Source organism: the organism of the source record quoted next, unplaced genomic scaffold, assembly GCF_019419815.1.
Source record: "Pyrus x bretschneideri cultivar Hongxiangsu unplaced genomic scaffold, Pyrus_bretschneideri_v1 Contig35, whole genome shotgun sequence".
Lineage (NCBI taxonomy): Eukaryota > Viridiplantae > Streptophyta > Magnoliopsida > Rosales > Rosaceae > Pyrus > Pyrus x bretschneideri.
In genome coordinates, this window is record NW_025999668.1 from 3,412,590 (window position 1) to 3,430,506 (window position 17,917).

The window sequence follows — 17,917 nt, forward strand, 5'->3', positions numbered from 1 at the left end:
ACTTGATCTCTGAATGTTTTTTTTTTGTGATTTTTTGCTGATGTGATCTCCAAGCATATACAAACAATTTTGACGGTTTGGATCATTGAAATTAGTTTTGGAGAATTCGTATCCCATCAAAACGATAGATTGACTAACACTTAGAGTTTATTTATACTTTCATTAAGTATAACATAAGATTTTGTGGTATCCACTTGTGTAAATATTTTAAATTGAAGATCGAATTCATTCATTGTATTCATATAGGGTCAAGGAGTGTAGTTATAAAAAATCATCAAAATCGGAGTTAAAATAACCGTTAAATCGTGATTTTTCGTTTATAACCGTTGAAAAACTTTGTCCCGTTACTTGATCTCTGAATGTTTGTTTTTTGTGATTTTTTGGTGATGTGATCTCAAAGCATATACAAACAAGTTTGACGGTTTGGATCGTTGAAATTAGTTTAAGAGAATTCGTATCCCATAAAAACAATAGATTAACTAACACTTCTTAAAGTTGATTTATACTTTCATCAAGTATAACATAAGATTTTGTGGTATCCACTTGTGTAAATATTTTAAATTGAAGATCGAATTCATTCATTGTATTCATATAGGGTCAAGGAGTGTAGATATAAAAAATCATCAAAATCAAAGTTAAAATAACCGTTAAGTTGTGATTTTTCGTTTATAACCGTTGAAAAGCTTTGTCACGTTACTTGATCTCTGAATGTTTATTTTTTATGATTTTTTGTTGATGTGATCTCAAAGCATATACAAACAAGTTTGATGGTTGGGATCGTTGAAATTAGTTTTGGAGAATTCGTATGCCATCAATCAAGTTCCGTGTGTGTGTGTGTATATATATATATATTTATTAAGTAGATTTAAATCTATTTATTTTGTACGTATAAATTATAATTGACTGGTATACGGAATAGTACATACATCACGTGTCACGTGTGTCATTAAAAAAATAGTGAGATATATCATGACAGTCATGTGTGTGATAAAAAGTTAATAACTTAAAAAAAAAATATTTCTCACCACTTCTATTAATTTTCATTTTTCCCTCTCTTTTTTGTTTCCTTTTCAACTTTTTCTTATCATTTTCACTTTTCCCTCCAACATCTTTCCCTAATTCCCTCACTTTTTTGTTTCATTTTCAACTTTTCTTAACATTTTCATTTTCCCTCCATTTTTTTTTTCAAAAAGGGCGGCAAGTTGGCAACGGCAAGAAATTGATTATTGAATGGAAAGAAATCACATCAATGGATGCAAAATCATGCATATTAAATTATTAATTAATAATTATTATAGTTTTTATAAAATTTAATATATATATATATATAATTATTATAGATAGACTTAATATTTTGGGGGTATAATTATTATAGTATATATAATTATTATAATTATTATAAATTTTATAGTTAATTTAATATATATATATATATATATTTATTATAATTTTTAGGGGTATAAAATTGTAAAATTAATGTATATAATTATTACAGTATTTTTTTAGGGTTATAAAATTATGAAAATAATATTCTGCTTATCGTGTATCGTGTTACCCACGTGTATACCCGAACCAACCCGTTATCTTAACAGGTGCTTATCGGGTTACCCGATAACGACCCGATTCGTTATCGTGTCGACCCAAACACCTGTTAATTTCGTGTCGTGTCGTGTCAGGTTATCGGGTCGTGTCAGAAATTGCCAGGCCTAAGTGTATGGATAGTTAGACGATGGTTACATGATCGTTTAGATTTTTAAAACCCTCCAAATCTCATGAAGAATGTTATTTATTTGAGTGAAAAATTAATAAAATTAATAATAATTATTATAGAAATGTGAAAAATGTAATCACTTGTAATGAAAAGCTTTACAACTTTCATGAAGGGGTCAACTCCGAAATTTAGTATGTATATACTAATTTAGTATTATATTTTACATTTTTTTGGGTCAAATTATGTTTTTCGTTTTCATTTTTATTGATTTAAAATATATTTTTCTTAACGGGTAATAGTTCGGGTCATATTATCTAATAATATTAACAGGTTGATTTCAGATCGGGTCATATTACCCGTTTACTTTAGCGGGTATGATTGTAATTTCTCAAACAGGAAGTAACCCCAAACCTTGTATTTTGTAGTTAGCTTTAAAATAAAATGCACTATTTTGTAGGTTTCTCCTCCAAGCCAGAAGGTTTTGAAGGATATATATGTAATACATATATTGTATATATTTGGAGTGTTGTTATTAGCACGCCAAAAATCTCATTGTGTACCACAAATACACTTATGAGGAGTTTACATTGAGATTTCGCAAACAGTTCTATTGCGGTGATGTATTGGTTCAAGTTTCTTTAATTTTTGTTAAATCTTGATATGATCGCAAAGTTAATGTCTAATTTCTGTTCTTTTTTAACTTGTCTTCTGATATGGCGAGCGTATAATTTTGGGGTATAATGTTGCTTGCAATATTGGGAAAGATTGGTTCTTGAAAAATGTGAGAGTAGATTTCTGCTTTTGGGTGTTTAATTTTTGATTGCTAGTTAATATCTCTCTCATTTCTCGATTGTTTTCTCTCTGCGTTGATATGGAGATGCATCTGTGTTGCTGTTTATACCATACTTGACCAATCCTGAAACTACTAAGCACCGGTCAATAGCATACCATCAAGGACCCACAAGACTTTTCCTCCAACCAGGAGGCCAATCACAACACGACACATGTCGGTATCAGAAGCCAATCGCAGCGCGACACGTGTCGATATCAGAGGCCAATCACAAAACGACATGTGTCAATGTTAGAACAAAGCTAGAAACTCTCTTCTATAAAAGGGGATCATTCTCCCACAATAATCCCTAATGTCATTTGTACTAAACTATTCACTAGAACTCACTAAAAGAGAGCTTGAACCTATGTATTTGTGTAAACCCTTCACAACTAATGAGAGTTCCTCGACTCCGTGGATGTAGCCAATCTGGGTGAACCACGTACATCTTGTGTTATATGCTTCCGTATCTCTATTCATTTACATACTTATCCACACTAATGATCAGAGCAATCTAGCGAAGGTCACAAACTTGACACTTTCTGTTGTACCAAAGTCCTCGCCGATTTTGTGCATCAACATTTGGCGCCGTCTGTGGGAATCGCACTAATTCCTACTCTCTCCAGCTTTGTCAAGCTGGTTTCCACCATTCGCACACTTTCCTTTGACCAGGCACCCCTCTCCAACATGGGGAGTGAAGGGAGCCACAACACGCAGAACGACACTCCCCTCGCACTTAGTGCAAAGCAGCGAAAGAAGGAATGAAAGAGGTTTGCTTTTCAGGCTAAAGTCGATGAGCTAGAGGCTCAGAACAACAAGATAGCGATAAAGAATGAGATCCTCCAGGAGCAGTATGAGAAGCTCTTCGGAATGCTTCATGAAGCTAGGCATACTCAAACACACGAACTCATTGCCCCCGGGGAAGTCAACCACCACCTGGTTGCCCCCCAACACGGGGGATTACCTGCCTTCAACATGCATATCCTTAATGGGGAGCGAGTTACTCATCAAGGTGTTGATCAACATGAGACCTCTCTCGACCCAGCTGCTTCAACTCGAAGCAGGAGAAGTGGAGGAAGACACATTTTTGCAAAAGGAGTGGAAGGATCAAAAGCCGTTTATCGCGACTGTCGGGACTTCCTGAGGCAACGTCGAGAGAACCCCATCCATATAAGCTTGAAAGTCAATGATCCAAAGGTTTCTGAAAGGTTCGGTCCTCTCCCATGCCTCAAGCCAATTGCCAATATAGGGAATGAACGACATGTCCTAGAGGAATATGAAAGTACGGGGGACTTGGGGGCGTTTCGACAGGCTCGCCCTGGAAGTCAGTACGGTAAATCTAAAGAAAAATCTCATACCTTTGACCAAGTTTTCCTATTTCCAAGAGGAGATGGAGACTTAAGGAAGAAGGATCCAGCAGTATGTGACTTCACTCAGGACCCCCTTGTCCTACAACTCTTTGAGAAAGTAAACAAGTTGAAGGCCGAACGTCAGGCCGAAATACCTGACTGGAACCAACCTAGGCCTGGCCCTCTTACAAGGAGGATCCTCGACACCCCCCTCCAAGCAAAGACAAAGCAGAAGCTTGGCTTACAACTTTACACTAGAAGGGAGGACCCGATTGAACACCTTAACCTCTTTGAGTCCACCATGGCATACCGAATGCACACTGATGAAGAACGATGTCTTTTCTTCCCCTCTACCCTCTCTGGCGAAGCTCTGCATTGGTATTGTCGTCTTCCACCTGACACAGTAGACTCATTTGAGGAACTGAGGAAACTATTTGTCTCTCAACACATCTTCCAGACAGATCGCTTACATTCCATAGATAACTTGTACACTATTCGCCAGAAGCCAGATGAGTCATTACGAAAGTTTGCCGGCCGCTTCAACCATGAGTATTCTCGCTACGCTGAGGCAGATGACAAGACCGCCCTTAAAGCCTTCATGGCAGGCCTACGCGACTGTTTCTTCAAGTACATGATTAATGCTAACACTTGGAAGACTTACTCTGAGGTAATGGCACAAGCTTATAACCATGCCTCCGCTGAGGCAAGGACATATCAAGGAAAACCCCCTACAGCCATCCCTTATCAGCAAATGGGGAGTGGAAGCTAAATCCAACCGAATGAGAAGACCTCAACCTTCCAAACAGCAGCGACATTTCCCTCTGCCTTACCTAATACCTCGCCAAGTCAACAGGCGTATCATTCTCAAGGCAAGAGGAAAGACTTCCATCCTCACTAGTCTCATTTTAATAAAAAGAGTAAGGGGCACTATCGCGATAACCAAAGGTATCACCACGATAATACCCGCCCCCAGGCGGTCAATGCAGTGGGTCAAACATGTGTCAAGAATGGTCCTACCCTGAGGTATGAGACATACACACCTTTGAACGCCACATGCACGGCCATTTACCCCAGTATAGCTCACTTAATACCAAAGCCAAGGCCAAGGGAGCCAGATTTCAAGTCCACGAAGAACACATGCATGTTTTGTGGTTACCACGAGTATAATGGCCATAACGGCGAGAAATGTATCACCCTCCGTGATCATATTGAAGCTTTAGAACGTGAAGGAAAAATTGACCAGCTCCTTCTTCACCCTCCAAGGGATAACCGCAACCAACGCCAAGTGAATGTGATATATTCCATAAGCGGTGGCACACCCATATCTGAATCTTCCAAGAGGGCCGTGAAAAATAATGAACGAACGTTGAAGCCTGGCCACCAAGTGTTTCACGCAGAAGACATCAAGGGAGGCAAGTATCAAAAGCCTAACTGGGATCCAATATGTTTCTACCTTGAGGAAGAAAGAGGTATCATCTATCCTCATAACGACCCACTGATTGTGGAGGCTCACATAGCCAACTTTGATGTACGACGAATCCTGGTAGACACAGGGGCGTCGGTCAATATCATGTTTGCTGAAGCTTTCAAAACACTTAATGTAGCTGAACACTTGCTCGATCACTCGATTTTTCCTTTGATAAGCTTCTCTGGTGATGTCGTACAACCTTTAGGGAGTGTACATTTACCCTTTACCATCGGTACAGGCCCGTACACAACCACCATCACCACTAACTTCTTGGTGGTTGATTGCCCAACGGCATACAATGTCATCTTTGGGCGCACAGGCATTAATGATCTCAAGGCCATGGTATCCACACATATGTTGTTGATGAAATTTCCAACCCCCTATGGCAATGGTTACATCAGAGGAGATCAACTTAGTGCACGGTCATGTTACAACACTTCAATTAAGCAACAACACTTGCATGTACCCAAAGAAACACTTTCTATACATGACCAAGTTATCAAGACCAGCTCGGACAAAGCCAACTTGAATATTCACGATGGTAAGAATCAACCTGACGATCCTCGAGATGACTCTTTCACCTAGCAAGCACAACCTGCTGAAGAGTTGGAGAAGATCTCTATCTCAAAAGATTATCCAGATCGCATAGTGAAGATTAGCACCACTTTGTCACCACCCATTCGGTTGGCATTGATCTCTTTTTTGCAAGAGAACACTTAAGTCTTCGCCTGGTCATACGAGGACATGCATGGCATCTCTCCCGATATCATCTGTCATCGCTTGAGTATTGATCCTAAGACCAAGTTGGTGAGACAGAAGTGAAGATCTTATGATGCTGAACGATATGAAGCAATGAAGGTAGAAGTTGAAAAACTCAAAAGCATAGGCTTCATCTATGAAGTCATTTATCCAACGTGGGTAGTAAATGTGGTCCTTATTAAGAAAAATCCGACCAAGGAAAGTCTCTTGCTTCAAAAGATCTTGTGGAGAATGTGTGTCGACTACACCGACTTAAACAAAGGATGCCCGAAGGATAGCTTTCCCCTTCTTCTCATTGATAGATTTGTAGACTCTACAACAGGGTGTGAACTTTTGAGCTTCATGGATGCTTACTCAGGGTACAATCAAATCCTCATGAACCCTTCACCACTGATAGAGGACTATATTGCTATAAAGTCATGCCATTCGACCTAAAGAATGCAGGGGCGACTTATCAAAGATTAGTTAATTCAATGTTCGCTGAACAGATTGGGAAAAACATGGAAGTTTATGTTGATGATATGTTAGTCAAAAGCAAACATGCTGACCAACACATTGCTAACTTGTCTGAAACCTTCTCCATCCTGAAGAAGTATCGAATGAGGTTGAACCCCAACAAATGCGCTTTTGGTGTGGGCTTTGGAAAATTCTTGGGCTTCATGATTAGCCAACGAGGCATTGAAGCTAACCCCGAGAAGATCAAAGCAATCATGGACATGAAAGAACCAGTAACCTCAAAAGATATCCAGAGCCTTACTGGCAAGGTGGCAGCCTTGACTAGGTTCATCTCTAAGGCCACAGACAAATGCGCTTCTTTTTTCAAAGCACTTAAAAGAAGTAAGAAGTACATTACGTGGACCGATGAATGTGCCAAAGCATTTAAGAACCTTAAAGAGTACATGAGTAAAGCCCTTCTGCTTTCTAAACCTGAAGTTGGGGACACCCTAATTGTCTATCTATCTGTCTCAGCTTCAACAGTCAGTTCCATCCTCATTCGTAGGGATGGTAGTATCGAACGACATGTCTACTATGCTAGAAATACTCTACAAAATACGGAGACACGATACTCCAACATTGAAAAATTAGCTCTAGCATTAGTCATGTCTGCTCGGAAACTTCGCCCCTACTTCCAAGCACACTCCATCATCGTGCTTACCAATCACCCCCTCCGACAAATACTTCAGAGTCCTGACACTTCGGGGCGAATGATCAAATGGGCCATAGCACTGGGAGAGTTTGACATCTCCTACCACCCAAAGCTAGCTGAAAAGGGCCAAGTAGTTGCAGATTTCATTGCCGAATTCACTTATCCCGTTGACATTTCTCCTACACCTGAGGCAGCGGCTTCATCACCCCTGGAAACCCGGAAGGTAGAACCAACACTTCTAGTATGGACTCTATATATTGATGGCTCATCCAACCAACATGATTGTGGAGCAAGACTAGTCCTGACTACCCCCGACAAAGTGGCAATGGAGTATGTTCTCCGCTTCAAATTCAAGGCATCAAACAATGAAGCCGAGTATGAGACCCTTTTAGCAGGCTTACGTTTGGCCAAACACCTTGGAGTTAAACAAATTAATATCTTCAGTGACTCCCAATTCGTGGTTAACCAGGTCACGAACAACTTTGACGCTAAGGATAACTCCATGGCAGCGTATCTTGCGCAAACGCAGCTTTTGCTCAAGCACTTCCACTACCAAATCACCCAAGTCCCTCGAGCGGCAAACAGTCATGCAGACACTTTGGCTCGCCTCGCCTCAGCAGTGGAAGACAAGATTGGGAAAAAAATTCATGTGGAATTGTTGGCAACACCAAGCACCATGGTCACAGAAGTGTGCAACTTGCAACAGGGGGATAGCTGGATCACCACAATTTATAAATTCCTTGTTCATGGCACTCTCCCAAATGATAAAGTCCAAGCTAAACAGATTTAATACAAGTCTACCCGCTACCTGATCATTAATGACTAACTCTACAAGTGATGTTTTAACCTACCATACTTACGCTGCCTCACACCTGCAGAAGCGGAAATTGACTTTCGAGAAATACATGAAAGAGTCTGCGGAGATCATGCGGGATCTCGATCCCTAGCACACAAGGCTTTTTGCCAAGGATATTACTGGCCAACACTCCACCAAGATGCCATCAGAATATCCCGCTCATGTGATAAATGTCAACGCTATGCAACTATTCACCACTCCCCTCCCAAACCTTTTACTCCTATGATCAGCCCTTGGCCCTTCGCCCGATGGGGACTTGATTTGATCGGCCCAATGCTTGTAGGAAAGGGCAAGGTCCGCTATGCAATCGTTGCAGTTGACTACTTCACAAAGTGGGCTGAAGTAGAACCCTTGGCAACCATTACTGAGGCAAAAATAGAAGACTTCGTATGGAAGAACATCCTTTGCAGATTTGGCATTCCTAATGCGATAGTCACGGACAATGGGCAACAGTTCGACAACAAGAAGTTCAAGATGTTTTGTTCTAAGTTTAACATCAACTTATGTTTTGCCTCCCCAGCTCATCCTCAGTCTAACGGACAAGTTGAGGCTATCAACAAAATAATCAAGCGCACTTTGAAAACCAGCTTGGACAAGGCTAAAGGTTGTTGGCCAAAATTTGTACCCCAAGTTCTTTGGTCATACCGCACTTCATATCGGACTTCAACAGGAGAAACTCCATTCTCACTTACCTTTGGTACAGAGGTTGTTGTCCCAGTTGAGATTGAGCAAGCAACGTTTCGAGTCCAGAACTACATGCAAAGTGAAAATGACAAATAACTCACCCTCAACTTGGATCTATTCGAGGAACACAGAAACCAGGCTCACTTGAGGAGTGTCGCCTACAAGCAGCGCATCTCCAACTACTATGACTCAAAAGTAAAACCTCGCTCTTTCAAAGTGGGGGACTGGTATTGAAGAAAAGACTACTCTACGACAAAGTCCCGAGTGAATGCACGCTTAGCCCAAATTGGGATGGACTGTTTGAAGTTATTGGCATTAGTCGCCCTGATTCTTACAAGCTCAGGAGCTCCGATGGCAAGACCCTTGGCCACCCATGGAACGCTGATCACTTGAAGTACTATTACAAGTAGACTCACATTGTACAAGTGTTGAGCTACGGCCATTTGGCATCCTATGTGATGAAGGCCATTTGGCATCAATTCAATAAAAAGGTGATTTAGACAACTTGGTCCTAACTCCCTTACATCCCTATCACTGAAACGCTCAGGTTCAAAGCTTCAACACGAATGCTTACAACATAAAATAAAGTCTAAGTATATGTCAACATGACTTATATCCAAACAAGGGATCCCTTCATGCATAGCAAAACATTTGCAAGCATCATTCATGTCAATCAACATAAACATCATACATTCCAACACATTCATACATAAACATCATCAATTCCAACACATCCATACATAAGCCAACTGTGCTTCGAAAGGGTTCAACACACTTTGTGTCATTCGACACTTGCTACAATGTGCCTCGACACCTTGCCCGTATTCTCACCAACCAAGTGATGAAATGTGAAGAAAGAACTCATCTTCATGCCACCAACGAGGTGATGAAATGTACAACCTGTACTCTTCTTCATGCCACCAACCAGGTGATAAAATATACAACCTGTACTCTAATATCATTTGGCAACTTACCACTCATGCCAAAAACCAAGTGAAGAAGGAACTCATCTTCGTGCCACCAACCAGGTGATGAAATGTGATGAAAGGTGATAAAGGAACTCACATTCGTACCACTAACCAAATGATGAAAGCAACTCACCATTCATTACACCAACCAGAAGACGAGTGGTACAAAATGTACATGTGAACTCCTAGTATTCACAAATAATCAAAAACCCTCAAGCTTTACAACTCAACTAGGGGAGCACTTATGCCTAACAAGAGTTATAGTCACCAACAAAGTCTTATTGCAAGCCAACAAAGGCTTCAATGCATGGTATACGAAGATCAAGCTCTTCAGCCCTCTTACATCAGCTTCAAACATTTCTCCTCTGTAACAATGCAAATACTACAACTCGTAGAAAGCTTCACACACTCTTGATCAAGATGGTTCGAAGCAAATTCAATTTATATAATTCATCCAAACCTTCGACTACTACAAGGTGCGGCTTGCATCACAATCTCTTACTCAACAATGTGGAAGCAAAATTGGTATATGTTGTCTCTCCCACATTTTCAAATTTCTAATTTTCCAAAAAAAAAAAAAAAAAAAAAAAGAAGAAGAAGAAAAGAAATTGGGAAATTCTACTTCAACAAATGTCAAAAGCTTCACACACTCTTGATCAAGATAGTGTGAAGCAAAATCAATTTATAGTGCCCAACAAAGCTTCAACATAAAAGCTTCACCTACAAAGTTTCAACATCAAACAAAGATTCATCAATGGAGAGCAACTACAATTCTCAAAAGCTTCACACACTCTTGATCAAGATAGTGTGAAGCAAAATCAATTTATGGTGCCCAACAAAGCTTCAACACAAAAGCTTCACCTACAAAGTTTCAACATCAAACAAAGCTTCATCAATGGAGAGCAACTACAATTCTCAAAAGCTTCACACACTCTTGATCAAGATAGTGTGAATCAAAATCAGTTTATGGTGCCCAACAAAGCTTCAACACAAAAGCTTCACCTACAAAGTTTCAACATCAAACAAAGCTTCATCAATGGAGAGCAACTACAATTCTCAAAAGTTTCACACACTCTTGATCAAGATAGTGTGAAGCAAAATCAATTTATGGTGCCCAACAAAGCTTCAACACAAAAGCTTCACCTACAAAGCTTCAACAAAAAAGCTTCACCTACACAGCTTCAACACAAAAGCTTCAACACCAAAGTTTCACTTACAAAGGTTCAACTTTCAACTACAAAGCTTCAACACAAAAGCTTCAACACCAAAAACTTCACCTACAAAGGTTCAACTCTCAACTACAAAGCTTCAACACCAAAACACCACCTACAAAACTTCAACATCAAAGCTTCACCCAAAAAAAAACAAAAAAAAAAAAGAAAAAGAGCCTAGGCCTCCCCTTCTTTGGGCCTAACAACTTTCATACCAAATATATATGAATGAGGAGTTTTAGGCAACCACTTAGAAAGGAAAATGGTGAAGTTTTGTTTGGAAAATTGCCTACTAGCAAGACACCTCCCTCGTCAACTCCCTCAACCGGAGACTTGGGGGACTCCTACAATATACCACTACACCTTGGTACTCAGAAATTTCATGACTACTCAGTGCCTTGGATTTCTCAAGTCCCCAACCGAGAAGTTTTCCTCACTCAAGAAATTAAGGGAGCACTACTTCAACCTACAGGGTCCACCCACGAAGTTTCAACATGCAAACTTCAACAAAATAAAAAATTCAAAGAACTTAGTGAAGGATACCTTAGTGTATTTAACACAACACATTGAATGAAGTAAAGCTTATTTATTGATATCTTCGATAAATTACAAATACGTGCATACACATGAATCAAAACAAACAAACAGGAGCGCGCCTTCACAAAGGCTGCTCAGGAGAAGTCTCAACACTCGGCAAAGTCCCAAACATAGGAGGCACTGGAGGGTAATTATTTGGAGCCTCAGTATTAGGCAGAACCCCAGAAAGAGGAGGCACCAGAGGTTGATCATTTGAAGCTTCAGTATGTGGTACAGCCCCAGAGGACGAAGGCAACAAATGCCTTTCGAACAAACTCACAAACCTCTGATGATTATTTAAAATATGACCATCGGATTCCTGTAACTAGTCAAGCTTTCTCTTTATGGTTGTAGCATAGCTATATGCGAGCATGTGTAACTGTCTATTCTCGTGCTTAAGCCCTCTGATCTCCTGTTTGAGACTTATCACTTCAGCCGCCAACGATTCAACATTGGCGAGTTCGAGCAAATAGACGTTGGGCCATATTAGACACAGAACATGCACATTGAACACTGAAAGCCAGAGAATCCTTAACAGCCAACTCATCGGATCATTTGGAAAGTAGTCTGTTGTCTTTGGGAGTAAGAAGATTCTTGGCCACCACCGCAACGGTTATATCATTCTTCATCACCGAGTCCCCAATAGTAAAGGGACCAGTAGGAGATAAGAAGGATGGGCGCCATATGTTATCTTGAGGAGACATGGCTACCTCTTCTACAGCATTCAAGTCCAAACGACGGTCGACGAGCCAGACATTCTCAGAAAGGATGAAGAAAAAAAAATGAAGTACAGTAAGTCTCAGAAGTACGAAAATAAGGGAAAAATTCCTATAAGCAATAACTTTCAGAATGGACTCCTTGAACTTAATTGGTGCTCCTATAAAAGAAAGAGTCAGATCTTCAATAGGGCTGCTTGTTCAAAAATCGAAGAGGCACCACTCTCCAAATTTTGAGAAGCAGATTTCCTGGGTTAAAATTTATTAGCAATCTTCACACGCGACATCAGTTCCTCAGATACCAAGGACAACTTTGCCAAAGAACTCTGACAAAGTTAAGACAGGTAAATGTTGAAGGCCCAGTTACCCTACTATTACCCACAAGGATAAAGGAACAGCATCACTGCTTGATTATTGGAAAATCCTTATGTGTGTCAACCTCTATACTCCGTGGCAAAGCAGACTTGCAAAAATGCCCAACCTTTCTTCACATCTGAGAAAACACTCCCAACAAGATTGCTTGCCCAAAAATCGAAGAGGCACCGCTCTCCGAATCTCGAGAACCATATCCCCAACAAGATTGCCCGCTTAGAAATCGAAGAGGCACCGCTCCCCTGAACTTCGAGAAGTCGGATTTCATTGGATAAAATTTGTTCACAATCCTCACACGCAATATTAGCTTTCTAGATACCACAGACCATTTTTTCAAAGTGCTCTGACAAAGTTAAAACACGTGAACCTTGCAGCGACCACTACATTGCTTTGACCGAGAAGGGTAAAGGAACAGCATTACCACTCGCTGTTGGGACAATTCCTATATATGTCAACCTTCATCCTCCACAACCAGGCAAACCTGCCAAATAAAAAAAAAATATGCTCAACCCTTCCTCACATCCAAAATGGCACTCCCAATCTAGCCTCTCGAAATACTCCGTTTTCTTCTCCTTTGATAATACCCATGCCAACCAGCCATATCAGAGCAAGAATATCTCATATCATCAGGGTTGAAAGCAAAAGTATCCCATATCATGTTTTTTCCCTGTCTTTTCCTTTGCCCTTGCTCTTACCTGCAAGACAAGGAGAAGGAATGCAATCAGTCGGAACCTGAAATCAAATTTCAGATCTAGAACTGATTGCCCGGAACCTTTGCCTGGTCGCTTGCCTAGCATTGCTCTCGAGTACTCATCCTCAACTGTTGTCAAGGTCATGAATTCATTCGGAAAATACCTCAGAACAGTTGGTACGATATTGGCTCTTTACACTGAAGCTGCCAAGCATGGATGAGTCACTGAGAAGTAATGCTCTGAAGGACCATTTAAATGCAAAGGTTGCGCACCATTTCTACTATACAAAAGATTGAAGCAGAAGGTTCAATGGCGAGCTAGAACAGATCACTACAGCACAACGCCCTTCTTGTGGAACTGCACAATCCAAACGGAAGAGTCTAAGTCAAATCCAAGCTCGGCATCAATGCTCTAATTAAAGAAATCGAGAAGCCTCAACAGCCTTTTGCTAGCACCGTCGTCGAAGAACAAAGCTTCACCATACCACATCTACTACTTTGTCAAACAGTAAAAGTATCCCATATCATCAGGATCGAACATACTCCAGGTCTGACGGACTTGTTTTGACCCTCAAATTCTAGAGTCGGCTCGCTCCTTTGGAGGAAACCAGAAAACCCTCCAGCTTAGTTCAAGAATACACATGTGGAAAGTCAAGTACAACAAAGCACGTGTCGATTCGTCTGTCTTCTCCAAAAACAAGAGTACCTCATATCATCTCTTTTCCCTGTTTCTTCTCATTATCCTTATTGCTGAATGAGAGACAGGGAGAATGAGTACAATCAGCCGGAATCCAAGATCAACCTACCGATCTGAGACTGATTGCTTGGAACCTTGATTGCTTACCTTGTCTGTCACCTCCTTCGGCAGATCTCTTCGCTTAGAGACTTGGGGGACTCCTACTATATAGTTTGTATCGCACTTGACCAAATTAAAACTACAAGTAAGCTTCAAATGAAAATGATACATTACCTTGTGCGTCAACGCCAACCAAAAATACCACTCCTGGATGAAGAAAAAGTACTTCCAAGAGAAGATGCCACACCTACTTACAGGACAAAGAAGGCAAATGAAGGCGACACTACACTTCGGTACTTGGAAGTTTCATGATTACTCAATGGCTTGGATCTTGCAAGTCCCCAACCGAGGAGCTTCCCTCACTCGGGAACTTAGGGAAGCACTATTTGTACCATACTTGACCAATCCCGAAACTACTAAGCACCGGTCAACAGTATACCATCAAGGACACACAAGACTTTTCCTCCAACCAGGAGGCCAATCACAACACGACACATGTCGGTATCAAAAGCCAATCACAGCGCGACACGTGTCGATATCAAAGGCCAATCACAACACGACACGTGTCAATGTCAGAACAAAGCTAGAAACTCTCTTCTATAAAAGGGGATCATTCTCCCACAATAATCCCTAATGTCATTTGGACTAAACTATTCACTAGAACTCACTAAAAGAGAGTTTGAACCTATGTATTTGTGTAAACCCTTCACAACTAATGAGAACTCCTCTACTCCGTGGACATAGCCAATCTGGGTGAACCACGTACATCTTATGTTATTTGCTTCCCTATCTTTATTCATTTAAATACTTATCCACACTAATGACCAGAGCAATCTAGTGAAGGTCACAAACTTGACACTTTCTGTTGTACCAAAGTCCTCGCGGATTTTGTGCATCAACATTAATATTTTGTAATGTTATATTATATGTATTTCTGCTCCCTGCAGCTCCTATTTTGTTAGTGTTATTATGATTGAGTTTACTCTTCAGCTCTCTCTGATATGCATAAATGGTAGGAGGTGGATTGTCTGCCCTGCCATTTCCAGTTAAGCTACTGTCAACATTTTATATTAATTTTTTATAGAAATAATACAACATAAAGTAATAGAAATATAAAATGTTGACGTGGTTTAACCGTAATCACACAAATAGAAGGGCATGGGAGAGTATGGAAATGAGAGGGCAAACAATCCACCTCACAAATGGTATGTGATCTAACTAGCGAATCAATATGTGGTGGCTGCGTCTTCTGATACTGGTACGGTACCAGTAGACCAAGAAGAAAAGATTTCGAGGATTGACTGTTTATTGAGTAAATCTCGAAATAAATCCCCTTGTCATCATGGTTTCTTGGAATTGGAAGGGTTTGAGCCGTCACTATAGTATCCCATTATGCACGATGATGATGATGTCTCGTTTTCGAGGCACAATCTCTAAAGATTAGTGTTTCAGCGTCTACGCACTTCGGGCGTGGAACGCATGAGACCGGCGAAGACGGACAAACGCCGTCGAAACTCGACGCGTGGTGTTTTGTGGTAGTCGAGTCCATTAAATGGTCAAGTTCATGGGTCTTGACTAACTCAGAATGATTGGCTAGGTGTCCTTGGCCGAATGGTGTTTCACTTCTTCAAAACCTCTTAGCCGAAGGTTCTTGGCCTAAGGTTTTAGAAGCGAGTGGACAATGTATGAACCCAAAATAATGGATTTGAGCTGAGTAAGATAATGGGCTTAGCCTAAAGTTAAATAGGAGTTCCAATTTGTTTAAATAGAAGCCTATCCCAAAATGGTTTGGCCGAGTTTGAATTAATGATGGACTTCTTGAGAATATCGGCTAAATCTTAATTTAGTCAAGAGTCTTTAAAGATCAAGATGGCATAGTAAGATTCGTAATATTCTAAGGATGTGATTAGAACAAGAAGTGAATTGATTACCAAGGAAAGACTAGGTTCAGAATCACAAGTCTAGTAGGAGTGACCGAATTTGATCCAGATGGGAAGATGATTTGTTATTGGACCAAGATATAACGAGGAAATGCAATCCAAGTAGGATTGTACTTCAGCACCAGGAGACCTTCAATGCAACACACAAATCTGTCTTGCGCAAACTCTTGCTCTACGTAAAAACCTCTCATCTTTGAGAAAACACTGACCTTCATAACTTCGTCAAGCATACCTTGCAATTTGTAGAAATAGCTCTGGAGCTGTGGAATCAAGTGATCGAGGAGTACCTTGCAATTTGTAGGAATAGCTCTACTCCAAGTTCGGTTGACTATCCATCCAAGTTTCCATCAGCAAAAAGCCTTTGAGTCCCTACTGGAAGGTGTCAACACATTAGCTTCTCGGCGAAGTGAGATGTTACCAAGTTGCCCCGTTCAGCACAATGAAAGCCAAACTTTTATTGAACTTCATAGAAACTACCAACAACTTCATAGAAACTACCAACCTTGTCTTCAAGCTCGAGAACCCAAAGGCCGAGACAAGTTCCTTCCTCGGCTGCAATTGCAAGATAAGAAGTCAGCAGTGCGTCCAACACCGCCACCGCATTCATTTACTCACCGATCGAGCTCGGTCGTTGAGTTGGCACGCCCTGCATTCATCTAAAGGACGCAGTTAGTTCATTAGCTATTGGCCTACGCGCCACGTAGGCTATGTAATTTTTAGGGTCAACACAATCCTAATAAAGTTTGCCAATTCCTCGGCATTCATTTTGTTGGTTTGAAGCAGACCGTGGTTTTATGTAACCTTTAGATGTTGAGGTTAACTATATTTAGTAATTCCATATGTCATTAGTAGCTAGATTTCTTCTACTAAGTTATCACTCATCAAACTAAATATATTATGTGATAAACCTAAAAATCAAACAAAAAATTTTCTCGTTGAAAGTTAATCCAATCCGAAATAGAACTGTTTGCGAAATCAGCATTCAGTGTTGCAAATTTGCTGTCATGAATTCTGAATTTAGGGCTTATACTGTGGGTTGGTAGAGCTGAATGATGATAGATTTCTTTAGGCACCTGTGGAAAATGTGGGTGAGATTCAAATAGTGACAGAAAACATAAAACAAACCAAAAGTAACATTTGATTTGAATGCTAACGTAACCCCAAAATCCAGAATCTACATAGGATGAAATTTCATCTCTCCATAAACATTTTTTAATTATTATCGGTTTACAACCTGTAAAATTTTGGATATTGCAGCAGAATTTTCTTGTTCGTACATCAAATTAAACCAATAAAATATGCCGCATTTTATAGTTTAAAAGAAAAAAAAATTGTGTTGATAATTACTCTGATACTTAAGTTTCTCTTTATTGTTTGCAGAAATTAAAAATATAAATAATTGTCTGGCATGTTCAAAGCATATAAGCTCCCAAGCAAGAAGAAATCAAAGCCAGATTTACAAATTTGGCAGCACATGTTGAAGCACGCCTCACATTGGTCATATAAGATTTTTGAGAGACGGGTAAACCTGTTAACACTAATCTTAACGCCGATACTGATATTGTCTCATAATATGCATCGTACCATATGTAAAAGTATGGAAAGGTGGTTCAAAAGTGGACCTCAAGTGCAAAAGCAAATGCTCTTAACCAACTGAGTTAGAATCCACTTATAATAAGTTGAGGTTTATTCGAAGGCCTTGATCAAATTATCAGTAGACCTATTCAATACGAGAGGAAGTTTAACTTCATAAAATTTCCGATGTGATACGTGACCCCATACTATTTAAATTTCTCTATGAGTCCTAGGCGCATAGTATATTCTATATCGGCCGGCTGCTGCAT